The sequence below is a fragment of the Pseudorca crassidens genome, chromosome X, assembly GCF_039906515.1.
Source record: "Pseudorca crassidens isolate mPseCra1 chromosome X, mPseCra1.hap1, whole genome shotgun sequence".
Classification (NCBI taxonomy): Eukaryota; Metazoa; Chordata; class Mammalia; order Artiodactyla; family Delphinidae; genus Pseudorca; species Pseudorca crassidens.
In genome coordinates, this window is record NC_090317.1 from 130,245,744 (window position 1) to 130,261,540 (window position 15,797).

The following is a 15,797-nucleotide window of genomic DNA, read 5'->3' on the forward strand; positions in this document are numbered from 1 at the left end:
TGAGAGCTGCCTCCCTTAAATCTTCTGATTTACAGTGACTTTCTCGGTAGCAATTAGGAACAGAAGCAGAAACGGCAAAAGCCCTGGGTTTCCTGGCTCCGTACACTTTCATCCCAGAGTGTATAACAAATCTACCTAACTATTCCCTTACGGTTAGATATTTTTGCTTTTAAATATAACACGAGCTCACACCTTCATGTCCTTAGTGTTTCTCTCTCCTCATTTCGGGAGGAAGCTTCTCAAGATAGTGGCCCGCGCTTGCTCTCTGCGTTTGCTGACTCCCATTCGCTCCCGGGCCGGTTTCTGGCCCCTCCACGCCACCCAAACAGTTCTCAACAAGGGAAACCAGTAATCCTGAATTGCTCCTTGACGCAGACCTGTATTTCAGAGCTTCGTTCTTATGGGACTTCTCAGCAAGCTGGCCACGTCCCCGGTGGCACACCACTCTCCTCTCCCATCCTTCCTTACCGACAGGTCCTTCTCTGTCCCTCTTGGAGGCTCATCCGCCTGCCAGACCTTTATGTGCTGCAGATGTCTTTGTCCTGGGCCCTCCCCTCCTCTGGCTCTGTGGCCTGTGCCCAGGCCATCTTACCCAGTCCCACAGCTCCACTGGGAAAGCAGCTGTGAGTGATCCACCCGAAAGGTAACAGAGTGTTTACTCCAGACGTTCAGCGTACCTGCTCCTCGTAGGATCCCGAGGAGGGAGGGCCTGATACTGTGATTCCCCTTCGACAGATGTGGAAACAGAAGCAAGTAAAAATGAAGTAACTTGGCAAGGTCCATACCTAGGATGCGGCAGAGTCAGGATGTCACCCATTCTCTCTGTGCCCTTCAACATGACGCTTGCCGTGCCATCTCCTGAGCTCTGGACCCATTTGCCCAGATTCCTCAACATCTTTTCAAGCTCAGTGAGTCTAAAACTAAGCTGGTCCTTTTCCAGCCTGCTCCGTCTCTGTGAACGGGACCACCAGCCCTCCAGCTGTATAAGCCAGAAACCGAAGACTCTTGACAGTCGCTCGTTCTAAGAGTCATTCGGATCAGCGAACGATGACACCCAGCCGCGGTGGGCGCGGCCGAGTCAGCTCAGAGGCCCGGGCGCCGTGTGTGCAGAGCTCCACCCAGCGTTCAGGGAGCTACCACCCAGTGCAGACCGTGGCGCCCATCCACCAGGTCTCGGGATGCCACTGGAGCTGAGCATCGCACTGAGGTTCCAGGAGAAAAAATGAAGGAAACAGCAAGGTCAAGAGATTTAGTGCGGGGACCTTCACGCGTGCAAGCTTGAGAAGACAGCCCCCAGCCTCCTAGTTTCCATTTCACCTCATCAAGGGGACCACCCTCCTTGCCTTGATCTCATTGGAGGGTCACAGGTGGGCTGTGGTCATCGTTGCCCTGAGGAAGAACTGGAAGGTTCTACGCTTCACCCGGTGCCCCTTCCACCACGTCTCTTTGCTCCTTCCTACACCCCTCGGAAACTGAAAAGTTCTGTTGTTAACAGTCCCCTGCGGTAGAAGGAAGTGCTCGGTAACCAGTGCACTGTGGGACACACAGCCCCGTCCTAGGGAAGGATGCATCATCACGTCATACGAGAGAAGATTTATGTAGGGCTTGGGACAGGAAGAGCCCTAAGGAGTGTGCGTTTGGCGAAGTGTCATTCTGGGGGTAGATCAGTACAAAATAGGGTTGCTAGATAAAACACACTGTGCCCAGTTACATTTGAATTTCACATAAATGTGGAACATACTTACACGGAAACAATTGGTTGTTTATCTGACTTTACAATTTGAGTTTCCTGCATTTTATATATTTGCTAAATAAATATGGCAACCCTCATACAGGGTAATTCCTGTGTAACGTGATGTTGGCCTCTGGTTTCTGGTCTGTGCAATACATGATTGACACCACTGGCCAGAAATAAATATTTAAATACAATAGTGTTTCTGTACGACCAGGGTTTTCAAATCGGGTCCACGTATCCCTGAGGCATGAGCGATTTGGAGTACACAAAGTTATAGGATAATCATGGTTCCATTTTTGGAGGTGTCAAGTATGGGAAGTGGGAAGAAATTTATCACACGTTTTTGGGGAGGGATCAATTTTATTGCATGATAAGTGGGAAGTAATTTTTGACACTGCCTCTTGGAGGTGTCAATTTTTTTTTTTTTTTTTTTTTGTAATTTACAATTTTAATTTTATATTACACTTCATATTGGGATATTCTTATGGGATGGAATGACAAAGTTACTTGAATTTTTCAGTCAAAATGTAAGATCTCAACGAGATGTCACGTGTTGTTCTACACACCCCAAGAATCACTTTGTGCTGTAGTGAGGGCATCTAAGTTGGAAAGGTTGAAGAGAACTGTTTCGGTCTGGAGTTGCCCACAGAGTGAGATGAAGAGAGAGTGTATTTGAATCAAATTGATGGCATCAGAGGATTCTAAGCACCAGGACCAACTGAGGGTCCCAGCTCTAAGAGTCACCCTGTCAGTGAGAGCTTTATCTGCTGAGGAACATGGGGACTTTCTTTTCCTTAAAGCAGAGGCAATTACTTCCCAGAGTTCTCAAAGTCACTTATCAAACACCTCATAGAAAAAAACAAAGGAGCTTTTTGTGATCCTGCCATCCTACTGCCCAGAACATAGTAATTTTAGTTCTTTGTAGAGTTAGAGAGGCACTATAAAGAATCATTTTCTTAGTATCCATTGGTGGCCATGGCTAAAACCATTTGTTGGAAGAAATGGTGCCGGTTACTTTAAAAAAAAATAATAAAAGCATGATTTTAGAGATGTTGGTGGAGAGTTTGTCAGACTCGTCCTGGGCAAGCCAAGCCAGAGGGCACAACAGAATGCCCCACTTTCTCCAGACTAGTTGTAAAAATGAGGTCATTCTATAGAACGCACAGAAATGCCGTTGGCATAATTTAGAATTCCATTCTTGGTAGCAACAGACGCGTGATAAAATGGTTTTGTAAAAGAACAGAGAATAGTTAGGAGAGTCATATATAGCCATCTTGCACTTTCAATAATTGTTTGTAGACTAAAGAACAGGATGGCATTAATTAAACTGAATTAGTGCTGGGCTTCCTCCTTTTTCCCTTTAAAAGGCTTTGTGTTGCATTCCGTTTTCGTGGAATTCGCATCATTTTAAAAGAAGAAAAGGAGAACAAAGGCTTCAAAGAAAAAAATCCCGCTTTTCAGACCTGTAATTTAAGTTTTGCTGTTCCCATTTAAATGTGCCCGTAATTCTCGCTTCCTTTGTGCTTCAGATTGTGTGTTTACTCAGTTATATTTTTAGACACACTAACTCTGTAGTAGCTCGCTTCTGTCTGACTGTTACCAGAAGGCTGAGAGCAGACACAGGCACAGAATTGGTTTGAAGGATTCGTCTGGCAAGGAGGGAGCATTTACTCCATCTTAAAATGTAGCGCCATCTTGGAAAGGAGCATGGCGGCCACAATGGAACCTACCCAAGGAAGCATGAGAATCCACTCTTCTTGCTGCTTTGCCCTTCCAAATTCCGCCACTCAGACCTTTTACTCAAAGATCAAACCCTTTCACGCCACTTGTTTATGAGACATAGGGCTGCATGGGGCACTGGAATTTACCTGAGGCTCAGAGTTTGAAGAAGAGAAGCACAAATTAAGAAGTGTAACCCTTGCCTTCTGGCATATCAACATATGAGACGAAGAGAAAAAAACGAAAACGGAGGAAAGATGAGAGAAATTAATCACCGGGCTACAGCTAACTCCCTTATACACGAACCTTCAAGTTGAGAAGTTTCAAAGATGTGGACGTGAGCTCCATCAACGTCAGGCACGGGTGAAATTGCAGCTCGCCCTCCACCTCGTACTGCTGACGATCCTTCAGCCCTACCATCTCCCACCTCCTCTCCCTCCTCCAGTCAGTAACTCTTCTGGCCTGTTCCCTCGATGCCAGCCCCTGTGTGCCAGCTGTTGTACTGGCTACTGTACTTTTCCAGGTACTGTACTGTAAGATTAAAAATGTTTTCTTTATTTTTTGTGTTGTTTGTTTTCTATGTATTATTTGTGTGAAAAGTGTTATAAACCTATTACTGTACAGTACTATATAGCCGACTGTGTTAGTTGGGTACCTAGGCTAACTTTGTTGGACTTATGAACAAACTGGACTTATGAACGCGCTCTAGGAACAGAATTTGTTCATATGTAGGAGACTTAGTGTACCAGCATATTTACAACCAAGTGTTTGGGTCGCATTGTTTAGATATCGAATCTAGAGGAGTGACTCAATTTCTCCTTATGAAAAGGGTAACGTTTAATCATCTAATCATAGGCAGAAATGTCTCACTTTAAAGCAGAATATAAAGGACATTGAAATAGAAGGTAAAACAGGTTTCCTCAGTATTTGTTCATTTTTTTAAAACATCTTTATTGGAGTATAATTGGTTTACAGTGTTGTGTTAGTGTCTGCTATATAACCAAATGAATCAGCTATATGTATGCATATATCCCCATACCCCCTCCCTCCTGCGTCTCCCTTCCACCCTCCCAATCCCACACCTCTGAGTGGTCACAAAGCACCGAGCTGATCTCCCTGTGCTATGTGGCTGCTTCCCACTAGCTATCTGTTTTACATTTGGTAGTGTATATATGTCCATGTCACTCTCTCACTTCATCCCAGCTTACCCTTCCCCCTCCCCATGTCCTCAAGTCCATTCGCTACGTCTGCATCTTTAGTTCTGTCCTGCCCTCTAGGTTCTTCAGAGCCTTTTTTTTTTTTTTATTCCATATGTATGTGTTAGCATACGGTATTTGCTTTTCTCTTTCTGACTTACTTCACTCTGTATGACAGATTCTAGGTCCATCTACCTCACTACAAATAACTCAATTTCATTTCTTTTTATGGCTGAGTAATATTTCATTGTATATATGTGCCACATTTGCTTTATCCATTCATCTTTCGATGGACACTTAGGTTGCTTCCATGTCTTGGCTATTGTAAATAGAGCTGCAATGAACAATGTAGTACATGACTCTTTTTGAATTATGGTTTTCTCAGGGTATATGCCCAGGAGTGGGATTGCTGGGTCATATGGTAGGTCTATTTTTAGTTTTTTAAGGAACCTCCATGCTGTTCTCCACAGTGGCTTATCAGTTTACATTGCCACCAACAGTGCAAGAGGGTTCCCTTTTCTCCACACCCTCTCCAGCATTTATTCTTTGTAGATTTTTTGATGATGGCCATTCTGACTGGTGTGAGGTGATACCTCATTGTAGTTTTGATTTGCATTTCTCTAATGATTAGTGATGTTGAGCATCCTTTCATGTGTTTGTTGGCAGTCTGTATATCTTCCTTGGAGAAATGTCTATTTAGGTCTTCTTCTGCCCATTTTTGGATTGGGTTGTTTGTTCTTTTGATATTGAGCTGCATGAGCTGCTTGTATATTTTGGAGATTCCTTCATCAGTTGCTTCATTTGCAAATATTTTCTTCCATTGTGAGGGTTGCCTTTTCGTCTTGTTTTTGTTTTCCTTTGCTGTGTAAAAGCTTTTAAGTTTCATTAGATCCCATTTGTTTATTTTTTATTTCTATTTCTCTAGGAGGTGGGTCAAAAAGGATCTTGCTGTGATTTATGTCATGGAGTGTTCTGCCTATGTTTTCCTCTGAGAGTTTTACAGTGGCTGCCCTTCCATTTAGGTCTTTAATCCATTTTGAGTTTATTTTTGTGTATGGTGTTAGGGAGTCTTCTAATTTCATTCTTTTACATGTAGCTGTCCAATTTTCCCAGCACCACTTTTTTTTGTTTTCTTGGGGGGGTACACAGGCCTCTCACCGCTGTGGCCTCCCCCGTTGCGGAGCACAGGCTCCGGACGCGCAGGCCCAGCGGCCATGGCTCACGGGCCCTGCCGCTCCACGGCACGTGGGATCCTCCCGGACCAGGGCACAAACCCGTGTCCCCCACATCGGCAGGCGGACTCTCAACGACTGCGCCACCAGGGAAGCCCCCAGCACCACTTATTGAAGGGACTGTCTTTTCTCCATTGTATATTCTTGCCTCTTTTATCAACGATAAGGTGACCATATGTGCGTGGGTTTATCTCTGGGCTTTCTATCCTGTTCCACTGATCTCTATTTCTGTTTTTGTGCTGGTACCACACTGTCTTGATTACTGTAGCTTTGTAGTATAGTCTGAAGTCTGGGAGCCTGATTCCTCCAGCCCCATTTTTCTTTCTCAAGATTGCTTTGGCTATTCGGGTTTTTTTGTGTTTCCATACAAATAGTGAAATTTTTTGTTCTGTTCTGTGAAAAATGCTGTTGGTAGTTTGATAGGGATTGCATTGAATCTGTAGATTGCTTTGGGTAGTATAGTCATGTTCATAATGTTGATTCTTCTAGTCCAAGAACATGGTATATCTCTCCATCTGTTTGTATCATCTTTAATTTCTTTCATCAGTGTCTTATAATTTTCTGCATACAGGTCTTTTGTCTCCTTAGGTAGGTTTATTCCTAGGTATTTTATTCTTTCTGTTGCAATGTTCAATCGGAATGTTTCCTTAATTTCTCTTTCAGATTTTTCATCATTAGTGTATAGTAATGCAAGAGATTTCTGTGCATTAATTTTGTTTCCTGCTACTTTACCAAATTCACTGATTAGGTCTTGTAGTTTTCTGGTAGCATCTTTAGAATTCTCTATGTAAAGTGTCACGTCATCTGCAAAGAGTGACAGTTTTACTTCTTCTTTTCCGATTTGGATTCCTTTTATTTCTTTTTCTTCTCTGATTGCCCTGGCTAATACTTCCAAAACTATGTTGAATAATTGTGGTGAGAGTGGGCAACCTTGTACCTGGGTCATGGGACCCTGGCAGTGGCGGGCTGCACAGGCTCCCGGGAGGGGAGGTGTGGATAGTGACCTGTGCTTGCACACTGGCTCCTTGGTGGCTGCAGCAGCAGCCTTAGCGTCTCATGCCCATCTCTGGTGTCTGTGCTGATAGCCGCGGCTCGCGCCCATCTCTGGGGCTCGTTTAGGCGGTGCTCTGAATTCCCTCTCCTCGCACACCCCGAAACAATGGTCTTTTGCCTCTTAGGCACGTCCAGAGATTTTCCCAGACTCCTTCCAGCTAGCTGTGGCACACTAGCCCCCTTCAGGCTGTGTTCACGCAGCCAACCCCAGTCCTCTCCCTGGGATCCGATCTCTGAAGCCTGAACCTCAGCTCCTAGCCCCTGCCCGGCCCTGCGGGTGAGCAGACAAGCCTCTCGGGCTGGTGAGGGCTGGTCGGCGTCGATCCTCTGTGTGGGAATCTCTCCACTTTGCCCTCTGCACCCCTGTTGCTGTGCTTTCCTCTGTGGCTCTAAAGCTTCACCCCACTGCCCACCCCTGTCTCCGCCAGTGAAGGGGCTTCTAGTGTGTGGAAACTTCCTCCTTCCCAGCTCCCTCCCAGAGGGGCAGGTCCCGTCTCTATTCCTTTGCCTCTGTTTATTCTTTTTTCTTTTGTCCTACCCAGGTACGTGGGGAGTTTTCTTGCCTTTTGGGAGGTCTGAGGTCTTCTGCCAGCGTTCAGTAGGTGTTCTGTAGGAGTTGTTCCACATGTAGAGGTAGTTTTGATGTATTTGTGGGGAGGAAGGTGATCTTCACATCTTACTCCTCCGACACTTTGAAGGTCCCCTTCATTTTGTTTTTCTAAGACATGTCCTGCATCATATTTCGACTTGGGGATCGTAATATTTGCCAAGATATTTCAATCTCAAACACAACAGAGCTGCTCTTTCCTGGAACATTCTGGCATCTGAGAAGTGCACACCCAAATCCCGTCATGGGGGCAGACGGTTATAATACCCAAATGCTGGTAGAGTAGGACAAATCTATTCGAGCCCATTTGATGGCTGTAATTTATATCTAAATTATACGTTTTAAAGGAAAATGCAAGTACCTCTGAAATCCCTAATGCAGACTGTGATCTCTGGGCTCCCCAGTTGTATTCCTCCTATGCCACCGCCCTCCACTCTTGCAGCTCTTTCCACAGGTACCCACCATTCGTTCAACAGTAGTCACTGGTGTGACGGATGGGGCAGTGAACAAAGCAGGCAGATGTGCTGCCAGCCTGCGGCTTACCTGCTAATGTGGGCGCCAGGTCAGAGCCCTGCTAAATCCGTGAACCTTACAGTGTGTTAGATGGAATTGAGTGCCAAGGAGGGCAGATCGGCAGGGGCGGGGGGCACAGTGTCGGGGCTCTGGGTGACCGTTTACACAAGCTGTCTGCGAGGAACCCCGAGGTGGAGGATTTTCAGGGGCCTGGATGAAGAGCAGTAGCAGGTCACATGTTTGTTGGGGATGAGAGCCGCTCTGGCCGTAGCAGGAGCAGGTGGAAAGGCTCTGCGGGGACGGGGTGACTTTGGGGCCAGCGGAGCAGAAAAGGGGGGTGGCCGGAGCATCAGAGGAGTGCGTGGGTCTCAAGACGAGCATCCCTGGAAGTGACCGCGGACCAGACGGTGCAGGGCCCTGAGAGCTGAGCAGACGGAGCCGGGTGGGGCAGGTGTGAGCTGAGACGGCTCACAGCAAGTCCTCGTGTTTCAGTGGGCTGACGCGGCGAGACGGCGCAGCCGATGGCGGAGGAGGGCCCAGAGGGACCACGCAGGAGATGCTTGTGGTGCCCCCCGCCGCTCCCCGCGCCGTGGGAGAGACACGGGCGTCAGGGCGTTGGTGAGAAGGCGGTCCAGTCTGGATACATCTGCATGGATGTCCTGATGCACGTGATGTGGCCGTGGGACACAGAGGGCAGTCAGGGTAACAGGCAGGTGTGCGGCCAAGCAGCCGGGAGGAAAGAACAGCACGGACATTCGCAGAAGGAGCGAGAGTTGCAGCTTTGTGGCGAGAGAGCAGGATCTCAGCTTGGCATACGTCTCAGCTCAGCCATCAGGTGTCTCAGTGAGGACCTCACAGGGATGAGTGTGTATGCCTGGAATTCAGGGGCGGGGGTCCATCTGGAGACCCGAATGTGGGTGCCATCTGTGTACAGGAGGTCTTGAAACCACGAGGCTGAATCAGGGGATCAGTGCAGACAGAGAAGAGGTGCAGGGTTGGAGGGACAGGAGGAACAGCGAAAGCAGGCAGAGCAGGGCCACCCAGACATCCAGGGGACACAGAGGGGGAGGACGAAAAACACAGTTCAGGGCGGAGGGCCAGTCCAGGTGTCCGATGCCTCTCAGAGGTCAGCTCCGTTGGGGCGTGAGAAAAGGCTGTTGGATCTCACGACGGCGGGGAGATCTGTGGTGGTTTTGGGCGTGATGGTCGTGGTGAAGGGCCTGGGGAGGATTCAGGAGAAAGGAGTAAAAAGAAACTGGACACATGATTGAAGATGATTCATTCCAGGCATTTCGTGCTGAGGAATGAAGGACTGAAGGAGAACGTGCCGGTAGCTGGAGGTTGAAGAGGGCTCAGGGAGCGCTTTATTTCTTTGGTTTAGGATGAGAGAAATGGTAGCACATCTGCCTGCCGACGGGCCTGGTCCAGTGGGGGGAGAGATGGTGATACCGCACGGGGCAGAGGGGCACTTTGGGGGGCAGGGGCAGGGAGCGGGGTGTCGGGGTGCTGGGAACCTGTGCGCATCCTCTCCCGCCTCCTTCCGTGTTTCTCGGGGAAGGAGGAAGCGGTACTGTGAACCCAGAGTGGGGATGGAGGCGGGGCTGGAACTGTGAGGGTCCAGTGAGAAAGTCCCGGAGGGGATGGGGACAACCAAAGGTGCAGAGCAAGGTAAGGCGCCCACCAGCCTGCCTTAAAGACTCCTGTGGGATCTGGGATCCCAGTTGACGTGAAACCCTGCAGCACAATCTTGGTTTGTTTGTTCTAACCACATTCCCGTTCCAACACAGAGGAGGTGGGTGGTGGGATTGAAGTGCTTGGCGTGACAGATGAACTCAAGGAAGTGAGGAGGTCGGGGCAAGAGAGTGGAGGGTATGCGGAGAGGACGTTGTAACGTTTGGCCCCGAGTTAGAATAGAAAGAGGAAGAGCTGAAGGCTGTGAGGAAAAACGAAAGATGGTAGGATCAATGGTTGGAAGGTTCTCCTTGGATGCAATGATTGTAAACTTTCGGGCTCCAGAGAAACAGTAGGAAAATAGGAGGATATGGTCCAGGATGGGATGTATGCAATTTATATTTTGTAGAAGAGGCACCGTTGCTGATTGCAAAGTAAAGCGTTCAGCCATAGAAGGGAGTGGCTGAGACGTGTGTGTAGGACAAGACCAGTGGGGGCAGGGAAGGAACTTTGGGGACCCACTCAGAGCCCCAGAGTTGGCATGAAGACCGGTGTAAGCTAAAGACGTCTGAGAAGATTCAAAGGATGCAGATAGAAGCCTCCGTTTTCATGAGTCTTCTCTTTTAAATTTTCGTTTGGGTTTAAAAGTTCATCTCTTCTAATTCTATCACCGAATTCACGAAGGCAACAAGATAAACCAAACAGGTGGCAATGCAGCAGAACTTAGGAGAAGCGTCATTTCACTTCTGAATTTGAGCGAGAACCGTAGCCTTGCATCAAGATTTTCTGCTTACGTTGAGCAGGGAGAAGAGGAAGGAGATTTTCTGCAGGTCATGATGGCATGTCACGTGTGCTTCAGCATTTCAGATGAACGATGATCTGCACTGGGGGGCCGCACTGCCTTTTGGCTGACACACAGTAGGACCTGAATGTCCACCAATTGGACAGAACGGGATTTGGTTTTTGAGACTGGCTTACAAATGCCCATGTCACTGGGAGGTTCATCGCTTTTACTGAAAATTACGGGATCACAGTACTTCTAGCACTCTGATTTTAGATGTTGAGATTTCCTCCTTCAGTATGCGTTTGTCAACTGCCTAGGTGCAAAAAAGCTGAGTGAGGCGCAGTGGAAAATCAAAGCCAAGTCAAGAGCAGATTGATAAGGGCCGGTATCTCTGGCATCTTCCATAATTAACACATCCTTTTCAGGCTTATTAGGAAACAGAAAATGTTACAGAGGGAAGGTTAAGGATTGGCACAGGTTAGAGGTGAGAGGGTGCAAATCTTAGCCAAAGGGCTCTGGTTTACTCCTCAGCGGTGATTTGGTACGAATGCATGCACTGACCCAGGGGACAGAATTCTGTTTGTCTTCCCTGCTTGTCCCCAAACTACCCATCACCCCATGAGCCTTTCCTTGCTTGGGGTGATTTGGCAGTTCATTAGAGTGGTCACAAAACGAGGGCTCAGGTGACTTTGTACAGTTGCAGTGATCACCTCACCCAAGAGTTCTTTAAGAGCCAGATCATTAAGTTCTATTTCGAGGATTAACATTTTACCACTCAAATCATTACAGAGGCATTGCACATTGAAGTTTGAAGCAACACTGTGTTCGTTTTGAACGAACACAAATTACAAGTCTGAATCCACAGCTTGGTGCCTCTTACACCATCCCTAGTTTATTTTTAGAGAATTTTTTTCAATGATTTCTCTTGTTTTTGTGTGTATGTGTGTGTGCTTTTTTTTTTTTTCTTTTTGGATTTTTGCTATTTGTTTACTAACATGGTGTTTTCAAACTTGCTAACTTGTCAGCACAATGTAGAAAGTCTTTAATTTAGAATCAAAGTGCTATGAATAAAATGTAAGGAGAAAAAAGCTGGCATTTTTGTTTGCCTCTTGCATGTTTTTAAGATATTTTAATGCATATTTTCCATAAACATAGAATGAACAAAATGTTAAGGGTTTTTTTTTTGTTGTTTTTTTTTGGTGGATCCTGAATGTTTTTTGTTTCATTTTCCTGGAGAAACTCTGCATAGACATAGAAATAGTAATTTTATTAATTGCAACCTTGTTTTATAAATGTTTTTCAATCAGCATTGAATGAAAGCAGTGGATAATATTAATACTAAATCACACATTAAAGTTTCTTCAAAGTAGACAAGCTTTTGAGTAAAAGATGTCAAAATCAAATCAGAACACTAGCTGCATCAGTGAACAGAGTTATGGATTTGCAAGATTAGTTCAGCAGCCCCGCCCATGGCATCAGCAGCCCAAGCTTCGTCTGTTTTCCTGCTCTGCCATCTTTATCATGTGGCTCTTGGCCTTATCGACCACATGGTGGCTGCTGCACTTCCAGACATCACATCCACATTCCAAGAAGGAGGAAAGGGGTAAAGTGTAAAGAGCTGAGAGAAATGCGCTGAGTCTGAGCCTCTTGCTAAACTTAATAAGATGGAGAATCATCCCATTGTTATTTATTTATTTTTTTATCTCATCATGTAGATTGGTTCTTGTGACTACTCTTAGCTGCAAAGAAACCTGGGGATGTGTGAGAAGAAGGGAACAGAATAAGGTGGAGTGAATGGTTTCGGGAAGCAGGACATAGAGTTTACCGTGGTCAGGCTCAGCACCGCTTACACATCATAATAACCACAGTTCAACAGGCAAGGCCTGAGTCCCAGACTTGTTGGTGCAGTTTTCCAGGATAATTCTGCGTGTGTGTCTGCATGCGTGTGTGCATGCGTGTGTGTGTATGCACATGTGTAAGCCAGTAAAGTGCACACCAGATTGATGACTGGGTAGAAGTGTGTAGACATAGGTATGATGATTAATTTTGCTTGTCAGCTTAACCGGATCGTGGCGTACCCAGGTCTTCAGCTGAACGCTGTTTCTGGATGTGTCTGGGAGGGTGTTTCCAGAAGAGGTTAGCGCTGACTCGGTAGACAGAGTAAAGCACATGGCCCTCCTCGGTGTGGGTGGGCCTCATGCAGTCTGCTGAGGGCCCGCATAGAACACAAAGGTGGAGGAAGGGGGCATGTGCCCTTCTCTGTCTGCCTGGCGGAGCTGGGACATTGGCCTGCACCTGCACTCGGACTCGCACTTGTCCGACTGCCTGTCCTGGGTCTCTGGCCTTCAGACTCACACTGAATTACACCACTGGCTGTCCTGGGCCTCTAGCTTCCAGAGGGCAGGTGGTGGGACTTTTCAGCTTCCATAGTTGCTCGTAACAAATCACCTTTATATGTATATATAAAGAATGTAGCTATGTGTACAAATATAAAGGATATATACACATATATATAAAGGATGTATATAAGATATGTAAACATAAGGGATATAGATATATAAAGCATACACATAAATATGAAGGATATAAATATATAAAGGAGATATATGTATTTAAAGGATATATATAAAGGGGTGTATATGTATACATAAAGGATAACTAAAGAATATATATATAAAGGATATAGATATATATAGGATACATATAAATAAGAAGGATATATGTATGTAAAGGATATATATATAAAGATATATAGAGAAGGATATATAAAGAATATATATATATATAAAGATATATATAAGATATAACAACATAAAGGATATATATATAAAAATGATACCTATAAATATGAAGGATACATGCATATAAAGGATATATATATTGAAAGGATACATAGAAAGATATGTATATGGATATATGAAATATATATAAAGGATATATGTAAATGATATATATATATATATATAAATGATGTACAGACACATATATATACATATCGTGTTGATTCTGTTTGGAGTGACGACTACAACGAAGGGATAGCATTGTATGTGTACACGGGAGGAGTGACCTGAAATAGCACAGCATGTCCGTGAGGGATACAGCAGTACAGTGCTTCGGTTTCAAGTTAACATGAGTGAAAATCTCGCCCGGGCAGCCTCTTGCTGGATGACCTTGGCTGAGCTCCCGAAGGTCTCTTAAATGGAGCTACGGTTTCCTTTTCTGAAAGATGGCAATAATAATCCTGCTGCAGAGATTAGGAATATTAAGTAAAATCACAGATGAAAACCCAGGGCAGTGATCATTTAACAGAGAGATGCTATTATGAACAGTGTATCAGAGTCAGAATTATCCCTATGAGAAACTTTTGAATGTTTTCCACTTAAAAGAGGTTCATTTAATCAGATACTTAATCGAACGCCTCTTTTGTTGTGAGGTGGGGTTAGCAAAATAGACAAGAGATGGTCTCAGCTTTCAAGGGTCTTCACATATATTCAGGAGACTAGACTGATACACATGGATAAGAGGCTGTGATACAGAATATTACCAAGGCTCCAGTGTGCGGTCCAGATAATTATATTTTCTTATATAGTCACATCCTTCATTTCTTTCCTCTTCTTTCCTCCCCCTCTGCCTCCTTCCATCCTGCCATTTCTCCGTCTCTCCTTTCTCTAAGGTAGACAAGTGCAACCAGAGGTCACTGAAGCATCCCTTGAAGCTGGTGTATGTGTGCAGAAGTGGGGGGCAGGGTGCATTCATTAACTCATTTGAAAGGGCTTACAGCTGAAATGTTTTACAAATATGAAGGGAAACATATCTCACTGAGGAGAGATGCCTATCCATTCCTTCTTTTTTAAAGATTATATTTGCTGTGAAAAACTCATACATTTTGTATTCTCCTACATGTTTACTCTTTTCTTCCATTTTTAATTTTTTTTAATTGAAGTATAGTTGATTTACAGTTTACAGTATTGGGTTAGTTTCTGCTGCATAGCAAAGTGAATCAGTTATACATATATCCATCCTTTTTCAGATTATTTTCCATTATAGGTTATTACAAAATACTGTGCTTGTTGATTATCTATTTTATATATAGTAGTGTGTATGTGTTACTCCCAAACTCCTAATTTATCCCTCCCCCCGCCCTTTCCCCTTTGGTAACCATAGGTTTGTTTAGTATGTCTGCATTGATGGTATAGTGGTGAGCATAGCTGCCTTCCATTCGTTTAAAATGTTGAAACCTTTGAAGCAAGATAGCAGCAAAAGGTATCATTACTGGTTTTTTTTAAACTTTTTAAATAATGACTGAAAGCAAATGATGCCCTTATGACTTGGGCACATAAAGGCAGATTTCAGAAAAACACCTATGGGAAAGTGAGTAACTATTCACAGCATCCCTTCAAAACGAACTACTTAGGAATGGCAGTGGAGAAATGTAAGGGCTAGTTCTCTGTCTTAGCTGAAAACAGTCTCAACACAGTTCAGGGGACTTCATTTAAACGACACATTTCTGAAAACACGTGACACTGGGAGCTTTTGTTACTCTATATAGGAATGGAACACGATTGAGATTTATGCATTTATCTTCTGTGCCTTTAGTTGTATGTTTACAATTTTTTTAAATACAGAGTTACTTTTGTATTGCAACGAGAAAAAAAATATCCCTGGTAAGATTGTCGACACATTTTGAGACAATTCTTTTCATATCCAGGGGAGGTCACAGAGTAGAGAATCCAGGCGGATCCCTGTGAGTTCTTTCAATTCAAGTGTGAACTCTTTGAGCGTCCTTGTAATGTGGACACAGAACATGCACGTGTCTGGTCTGTGAAAACTCACTGTGCCGAGGAAATGAAGGGAGAGGTATCTTTCTAGGCTTTTCCGTAGTGCTTTTTCCATAACGTGGGAAGCTTTATAGATGCGAAATGTACTACATATTAAATACATGTTATATTCAATGTTGGAGACATGTAAGCAAACAGTTTTGCCTAAAAGCTTGTCTAAGCTTTCTCCTGGTGCAGTGCGTGTGTCTCAGATGGTGACCATTGTTCCTGTCTGGCCATTGCATGCAACTTAAATATATTCAACGATGCACCCAAACTGTTTTTTTTTTTTTTGAGTGCACTAAAAATAAAATGTGCATGACACTCTACAAGGCTAAAGAGATGCTATTGAGAGTCCGTGTCAAAACAGATTTCTGGGGGACCTCCCTGTTGGTGCAGTGGTTAAGAATCCACCTGCCCATGCAGGGAACACGGGTTCGAGCCGTGGGAAGATCCCACATGCCACGGAG

General features: G+C 45.0%; 1 long non-coding RNA gene across 1 annotated transcript in view; it reads left to right on the forward strand.

Moving 5' to 3' along the window:
* The window catches only part of LOC137217392 (uncharacterized), a 494,052-nt gene that overhangs the window by 31,901 nt on the left and 446,354 nt on the right, over nt 1-15,797 (forward strand). The gene's annotated exons all lie outside the window — the stretch shown is intronic.